At 40.5% G+C, this 9,069-nt stretch overlaps 1 pseudogene; it reads left to right on the plus strand.

Annotated features, from left to right (window-relative positions):
* Positions 1 to 287: 287 nt before the first annotated feature.
* LOC105987508 lies at positions 288 to 963 on the plus strand (annotated as a pseudogene).
* The last annotated feature ends 8,106 nt before the right edge of the window (positions 964 to 9,069 follow it).

The raw sequence follows: 9,069 nt of genomic DNA on the forward strand, positions 1-9,069 counted from the left end.
TCTCCAGTCTTATCTTGTCCTTAAAGTCTCTTACAGAAGTTGGCTTCAAGCTAGGCACTTGGTAGCTCATGCCTGTAATCCTAGCTACTCAACAAGCTAAGGTCTGTGGATCATGACTTGAAGCCACTTCAGGCAGTAAAGTCTGTGAGGCTCTTATCTCAATTAAATACCAAAAAAAAAAAAAAGGCTGGAAGTAGAGCTGTGGCTCAAGTGGTAGAGCACTAGCCTTGAGCAAAAACTTAAAGGACAGTACCAAGAGTGTTTGGGTTTCTTGTCGGCTACTCAAGATGAACCAATTCTTCGGGAAAGCGAAATCCAGGGCTCTGCCGCCCAGCCTGATTGACTGCATTGGCACGATAGATAGAACAGACTCCATTGATAAAAAAGATTTCCTGGCTGGATGCTGAGCTAGCTAGCTGGATGCTTATAGCTAGCTATAAGGATCAAATCAAAAAGATGAGAGAGGGTTCTGCCAAGACCACAGTGAAGAAGAAAGCCCCATGGGTTTTTAAAGCAAAGGCGAATGTTTGAGCATCAGCAGGATACCCTTGCCCAACAGTTTTCAACATGAACAAGCCAATTATACCATCCAGTCATTAAAAGACACCAAGACCACGATGGATGCAAAGAAGCTAGGAGTAAAGGAAATGAAAGAAGACATATAAGCAAGTGAAAATCAACCAGACTGAGAATTTACAAGACCAGCTGGAAGATACAATGGAAGATGCAAATAAAATCAAAGGAGCACTAAGTCGAAGTTATGGCACCCCAGAATTAGATGAAGATGACCTAGAAGCAGAGTTGGATGCATTCAGTGATGAGCTTCTGGCTGATGAAGGTAGTTCTTCCTTGGATGAAGCAGCATCTGCACCTGCCATTTCAGGAGGTGTTCCCGCTGACACAAAAAACAAGGATGGAGTCCTGGTGGATGAATCTGGATTGCCACAGATCTCTGCTTCATAGACTTGCATCATCCAAGCATATCATGTAAAATAAATACATATTCTGGGATTAGGAATTATTTCCAAATTTGCCATAACAAATTTAAGGTTCTTTGCTTTTGTTTTTTTGAAAGAAAGGTTAATTACATTGCTCCTATTCATTTTTTTCCATTAAGAAACTTATTACTTGGGGGGAGATTTCTTTGTATTAAAATATGATTCTTTTTCTCTTAGGAAAAACTACCTTAAAAGTAACTTAGAGGGGCTGGGAAGGTGGCTCCATGGTAGAGTGCTTGCCTTGCATGCATGAGGTCCTGGGTTCGATTCCTCAGCACCACATAAGCAAAAAGAAAAAAGCCGGAAGTGGCGCTGTGGCTCAAGTGGTAGAGCTCTAGCCTTGAGCTGAAGAGCTGAGGGACAGCGCCCAGGCCCAGAGTTCAGGCCCCACGACTGGACCCCCCCCCCAAAAAAAAGTAACTTAGACTTTACATGATTGGTTTTCATTCATTAATAATAATTTGAAATAAAACCATAGATATTAGACTCTTAAATTCTATGTCTGTTGGCTGGGTGCTGGTAGCTCACTCCTGTAAACTTACTTACTCAGAAGGCTGAGATCTTAGGATCACTATTCAAAAGCAGACCAGACAAGAGTCTATGAAAAGTCTATAAGACTCTGACCTCCAATTAGCCAGCAAAAAGCCAAAAGTAGATCTGTGGCTCAAGTGATTTAATGCCAGTCTTAAGCAACAAAGCTAAGCAACAGCAAAAGTCCTTGAGTTTAAGCCCCCAGTACCAGCACACATACACATACACATACACAAACAAAATTCTGTGACAGTGTAACTCTTAGTCTCAATGTGACCTGATATTGATGAGATAAAGATGAGATTATTGAGACAATATTATGATTCAAAACCAATTTCTCTTGTATTAGAGGTGGGTTAAAGTGATGGCTTTTTGATAGGATTTGTTGTGTCCTGTGATTTGCAAACAAGTCATTATTGTGTTCAATATTGAAATAATGAATTAACACTACTGTATCATGAGTAGATATTTTGGTTCTGTAGTTTCCTCAGTAATACAGCCTAACTTGTAATCAACAATGAATATTTCTTGATATTTGAGGTATAGGACTTTATTTATACTCAATAAATATTTTTCAAATGGAAAAAAAAAGGACAGTACCCAGGTCCCAAGTCCAAGCCCCAGTAATGACACACAAATAACTAAATAAATAAAATCCCTCCATTGCCCAGTGAAAGAGCTGAAGTGGAAAAGATTTCACCAGGGGGCAGTGCATAGTTGCTTTCCTACAGAGAAGAATGAAGCTGATTGTACTATAGTATGAGCGTGTGTGTGTGTGTGTGTGTGTGTGTGTGTTTATGTATTTACCACTGTGTTTATGTGTGCCGAAGGAAGAGTACTTGTGTTTATTCTTTGGTTGGTTTGTTGGTTATGGAGCTGGACACTGGGGCCTGGACGCTGTCCCTGAGTTCTTTTTTTGCTCAAGGCTAGTGCTCTACTATTGCTCTACCACTTTCACTTTCACTTCCAGTTTTCTGGTGGTTAATTGGAGATAGGAGTTTAGCAGACTTCCTTTTCCAGGCTAACTTTGAATGGCAATCCTCAGATCTCAGCCTCCTGAGTAGCTAAGTTTATAGGCCTGAGCCATTAGCACTAAGCTTACTTTTGTGTGTGTGTGTGTGTGTGTGCGCGCGCGCACGCGCGCGTGCACATGCATCCACGCAAGTGCATGTGTTTTTGTTGCTGTTGCTTGGTTGTTTTCTTTTGTTTTTGTTTATTTTGTGCCAGTTCTGGAGCTTGATCTCAGGCCCCCCCCACTGTCCCTGAGCTTTTGTGCCCAAGGCTAGCGATCTACCATTTTGAGCCACAGCTCCATTTCCCACTTTTTTTGGGGGTGATGGTGGTGGTGGTGGTGGTGCTTAATTGGAGGTAAGAGTCTCATGGACTTTCCTTCCCAGGCTGACTTTTTGAACTGCAATTCTCAGAACTCTACCTCCTGAATAGCTAGGATTACAGATGTGAACCAGCCTTGTGTGTTTTATAACATCAGATGGTCTGGCAGTCCATTCCTCTAACAACTTAAGTGATGAATATTCACATGGTTCTTCCAAGATGGTGGTGGGTACTTGTCTAAAGGCCTTACATATATTAACTCACCTCATTTTCACAACACTGAACAGAAACTGTTATGATCCCTGCTGCACAGACCAGGAAATCAAAGACCAGTTGGTTAAGTAACTTTCCAGAAACAGCACTAGGCAGAACTGGGATCAAATCCAGGCTTCCTAGTTTCAGCATCCATTCCCTAATCCCCAGCTGCACTGACTTCAACAGTGAGTATAAAAAACGTTAACTAAATAGCCAGTCACCAGTGGTTCATGCCTGTAATCCTAGCTACTCAGGAGGCTGAGATCTGAGCATTGCAGTTGAAAGCCAGCTTGGGCAGGGAAGTCCACAAGATTCTTATCCCTAATCAACCATCAAAAAGTTGGAAGGAGAGCTGTGGATCAAGTGGCTTCAGATTTGAACAAAAAAGCCAAAGAGAGTGTAAGGTCTGGAGTTCAAGCTGGGGAGGACCACACACACACACACACACACACACACACACACACACACACACACACACACAGGAAAGCTTAGGGAATGAGATTCAAATTCTTCTATCCCCCATTTTCAAGCTCAAGAGTTAGACAAATTAGAATCCTACACGTGCTGCTTTTATTGCTTTGTATTTACGACATAAAACTTCACTGTGCGTATTTAGCAATACAAATACAGTCTCCATAATTGCTGTTGACTTTTACAGATATTTACCAAGAAGGAAGGCATTGATGATGAGGAAACCATAAGGCCTGTTCAGTGTTTACTAGAGTGGACATTGACTCACTGCTTGTCTCTATTAGACCGGCTGTTGGCCTGGCTACAGGGAGAAAGGCCTGGCTTATCTGCCCTCTCTAGAAGAGCTGTGAGCTTAAGGCCACATTCCTTTAGCAACTTACATCCAATGACCAAATCATGGGGAGTAAAATATGTCACCCTTCCCCTTGAGTCAGAACTGCTCTAGGCCATCACAGCCTTGGGCTTCCTGTGCTGGGCTCCCTCGGCGGAGACTGCATCTCAGCCTACCTTCTCCCCCTTCTCAATGCTGTTCTCCTCTTTCCCTTCAAGTGAAGCCCCCAAGAGCACTCTCTCATAAACTTTGAGACCTCAAAATGCAATTCCCAGAGATTGCAATCTGTGACCGATACCTAATTGATTGATTGTCAAATATTGGTGGTAAATTAAGCCAACACTATATCCCGTTTCATTTAGAAAACACAAGTGGCATCTTTTTATTTGTTTACCTATAGAATAAGAATGTTAACAATTAAGCCTAGCCTAGGAGGTTGAGATCTGGGGATCGCAGTTTGAAAGTAGCCCAGGCAAGAAAGTCTTTGAGACTCCTATATTCAATTAACCACACACACACACACACACACACACACACACACACACACACACAGAGCCAGAGGTGGAGCTGTGGCTCAAGTGGTAGTGTACTAGCACTGAGAAAAAAAACTCAGAGACAGTGCTCAGGCCCTGAGTTCAAGCCCTAGGAATGGTGTGTGCACACACGCGTGCGCACGCGCACACACACACACGAATGTTAACAATTATATTGTGATATTTAAAAGTAAATATGTAGCGGGTTGCTGATGACTCATGCCTGTAATCCTAGCTATTCAGGAGGCTGAGATATGAGGATCATGGTTCGAAGCCTGCCCAGGCAAGAAAGTCCGTGAGATTCTTTTTTTTTTGGGGGGGGGAGATTCTTATCTCCAACAAACTACTCAGAAAAAGCTGGAAGTAGCACTGTAGCTCAAGTGATAAAGCGCTAGCCTTGAGCACAGAGAGGCTCAGGGACAGAGCCCAGACCCTAAGTTCAAGCCCCAGGTCTGGCAAGATAATAATAATAATAATAGGGGCTGGGAAGGTGGCTCAGTGGTAGAGTGCCTGCTGTGCATGCCTGAGACCCTGGGTTCAATTCCTCAGCACCACATAAGCAAAAAGGAAAAAGCCGGAAGTGGTGCTGTGGCTCAAGTAATAGAGTGCTAGCCTTGAGCTGAAGAGCTGAGGGACAGCGCTCAAGCCCAGAGTTCAGACCCCACGACCGGACCCAAAAAAAAAAAATAGTAATGTATGTAGCCTGGCTCCAGTGGTTCAGATATGTACTCCTAGCTACTCAAGAGGCTGAGATCTGAGGATCACCATTCAAAGTCAGCCTGAGCAGGAAAGTCTGTGAGAGTCTTATCTCCAATTAACTAGGAAAAATTTAGAAGTGAAGGTATTTCTCAAGTGGTAGAGCATCAACCTTGAGTGCAAAAGCTAAAGAATAGTGCTGAGTTCAAGCCCCAGTACTAGCACACAAAACAAATTAAATACATACAATGGCCTAGTGGCTCACACCTGTAATCCTAGTGCTCAGATGCCTATAGCAGGAGGATTGAGAGTTTGCAGGAAGTCTGAAGTACAGAGTGAGACTTTGTCTCAAATAACCAAAAACCAAAGCACACAATTCATATCTGCCTAATATGGCAAATATGATTTACCAAAAAGAGATTGTCTTAGCTGAACATGGTCAGCATAGTTTAGTTAAAACAATTTATAGGATTTTCTGTGAAGTTACAGTTCTATAAATTAATTAGGAAAAACTGACATCTTCAAACTACTTGGGAATATGGAGTGGTTCCAAATGTATTCAGATCCTCATTTACATATCAGTAAAGTTTTGTATTTAAAAAAACAAACCCCAAACCAGAAAGAGGACAAGTACATTTCTTGACAGGGAGTTCTTAGATATTTTATGTGTTTTTGTTGCAAATGTTTTATGTGTGTATTTAAATTGATTTACAGGCATAACAAAAGTCCAGTTCCAGTGTTTTATTGGCTTAGTAATGATTCTAAAATTTATCTGGAATAATAAACAGACAAAAATAGCTAAGAAAAATAAGAAAAGACTTGGGCCCTGGGTGACAGTAAAACACATAACAAATGACTTATAAATAAATTTATGTAGATAATAAAATAATATGCACATTAGTGGACAAAATTGTTAGCGTAACAGTAGAGTTGGGCATCAGTGGTGGCTGTAATCGTAGCTACTCAGGAGAGTAGCTTATGGTTTGAAGCCCAGATAAGAAAGTCTGTGAGACTTTTATCTCCAGTTAATCACCAGAAAACCAGAAATGGAGATTTGGCTCAAAGTGGTAGAGTGCTAGTTTTCACCAAAAAGAGCTCAGGGATAACACTCAGGCCCCGAGTTCAAGTCCCATGACTAACAAAAAAAATCAATAAGTACATAAATAAATAAAATGAATGTAGGCTGGGCACTAGTGGCTCACAGCTGTAATCCTAGCCAAATCGGAGGCTGAGATCTGAGGATCAAGGTTCAAAGCCAGCCTGGACAGAAAAGTCTAAGACATTCTTTTGTCCAAGACAACAACAACAACAAAACAACACTATAGGATCAAGTTTCCTTGGTGAGACTAAGATAAAAATGACATGAAGGCAATTAATTTGGAGGACATGCCTTGTATGAATGAATGAAATAATGAATGGCCATATAGGTTTTGTTTTTAAACATTCCATTCCTTTTTAACATTGAGAAGGAAAAATTGGTGCATTTCTTTTTTTTAATTTGAGTAAGAATATTGGATAGAGGGACAGAATTGTTGAGCTAATTCTTAAATTAATATTACTAAGTGGCTTGTATTTGAACCACTGGATTATGCCTAAATATTCTTTGATATAAGAAGAGCAAGCAGAAATAACAGAACAAATTAACTTGTAACTCTTCTTTTAAAGCACAACATTTAATTAGACTCCATTTGTAAATGGAGTCTACAAATGTTCATTTCATACCAATAATATGACTTAGGGAATTGCTGGCCTGTATCCAGGTACTTCTGGAAGCAAAACTCATGCATGCTATTAAGAAAGGGTGATTTGTAGGTGGTTGGAGTTCTGAATTCTGTAGGTAATTTGCATAAATTACAAAACTGTTCCACTAAATATATTACTTTTAAAATTCAGGTCAAACTCCCTTTTTCACATTAAAATTATCTTTAAGTAGCTTTACAAAGGAATTTCAATTCAACATGTCAGGTTATGAGAACGATGCATCTTGATGAATGTCACCCCTTTCACCATTCTCTCCCATTTCCCCCAACCCCACTGCTCCCCTCACATTTACCTGATTCCATTTTCACATAAGCCCATTGAATATAATGATTGTATCCACTTACTTCTTTTTTAAAAAATGACATTCAGGCAGGATGCTGGTGGCTCATGCCTGTAATTCTAGCTACTCAGGAGGCTGAGATCTGAGGATTGCGGTTTAAAGCCAGCCTGGGCAGGAAACTCCATGAGACTCTTATCTCCAATTAACTACCAGAAAACCAGAAGTGGCACTGTAGCTCAAGTGGTAGAGTGCTAGACTTAAGCTGAAGAGCTGAGGGACAGCGCCCAGGCCCAGAGTTTAAGCCCCACCACTGGAAAACAAACAAACAAAAAAAAGATATCAGGCTAGACACTGATGGCTCATGCTTGTAATCCTAGCTAGTTACAAGGCTGAGATCTGAGAATCATGGTTCAAAGCCAGCTTTAGCAGCAAAGTCTGTGAGGAGACTCATCTCCAAAAATAAGCACCAAAAATAAGCCAGAAGTGAAGCTTTGACTCAAGTGGTAGCTAGTCTTGAGCACAAAAGTTTAGGTACAGTGCCCAGGCCCTGAGTTCAAACACCAGGACCCACACATATAAAAGTGACATTCAGTAGACATATCCAAAGTTTTAAAATTGTAATGTATTTACATGAGGTTATAGCAAATAGTTAACTTACAAAAGTAGCTAATACATACTTTGATTTGTGTTATATAGGTTACTAAACTTTAAGAGCTTCACTAAATGTAAAGTGGATAGTTTGTGTAAGAAACACATAATGAAATGTAAATTAAATATAAAAAGATTTAGCCCTATGTAACTGTAAATATTTGATTTACTCAGCCAATCAAGAAATACTTATAGAGACTCCAATCAATAAGCATGTATTAAGCTTCCATTATGTATATGAAAACCATTAAAATATGGCATCTGTCACTGGGAAAGGGAGTCTTTGTAAATAATTTCAGTATAGAGAAACATGTGAGCTCATTTGGGTTTTGCTTTTTCTTTTGTGCAGGTACTGAGGCTGGGTTCTTCAGCTTTTTTGCTCAAATCTGGCGCTCTACCACTTGGGCCACACCTACGTTCTTTTGTTTGTTGCTTGTTAATTGGCGATAAGAGTCTCATGGACTTTCCTGCCCAAGCTGACTTTGAACTGTGATCTTCAAATTTCAGTCTCCTGGATAGCTAGAATTACAGGAATGAGTCACCACTGACCAGTTTGGAATTGTGAATTTCTATAGCAAGTGTTAAACAAAGATTTTATTTATAGTAAAGTATACTAAATAAAATTTCTCTTACCAAAATATTCAAATGGGGAATTAGAATAAAGTATTGTGGACAAATAAATCTAAAATGTAACACTAAACTTTTTGCATTTTATTTTTTGCAAATGTCTTTAATGTATTAATAAATAATAGTATAGGGCTGGGAAGGTGGCTCAGTGGTAGAGCGCTTGCTTTGCAAGCATGAGGCCCTGGGTTTGATTCCTCAGTACCACATAAGCAGAAAAAGCCAGAAGTGGCGCTGTGGCTCAAGTTGTAGAGTGCTAGCCTTGAGCTTAAAAGCTGTGGAACAGTGCCCAGGCTCCAGATTCAGTCCCCATGACCAGAAAAAAAAAAAATAGCATAAATATATTCTTCTCAATACATACTAGGTATAACTTAGACTTTTTAAAATTTTGAGGTTTGTTTTGTTTTGTTTTTTGCCAGTCCTGGGGCTTGAACTCAGGGTCTACGCCCTGGGTTTCTTTTGCTCAAGGCTAGCACTCTACTACTTGAGCCAGAGCTCCACACCCAGCTTTTTCTGTTTATGTAATGCTGAGGAAATGAACCCAGGGCTTCATGCATGTGAGGCAAGCACTCTACCACTGAGCCACCTTCCCAGCCCTGAGCTTTGTAA

This window comes from Dipodomys ordii, unplaced genomic scaffold, assembly GCF_000151885.1.
Source record: "Dipodomys ordii isolate 6190 unplaced genomic scaffold, Dord_2.0 Scaffold42, whole genome shotgun sequence".
NCBI classification, from domain to species: domain Eukaryota; kingdom Metazoa; phylum Chordata; class Mammalia; order Rodentia; family Heteromyidae; genus Dipodomys; species Dipodomys ordii.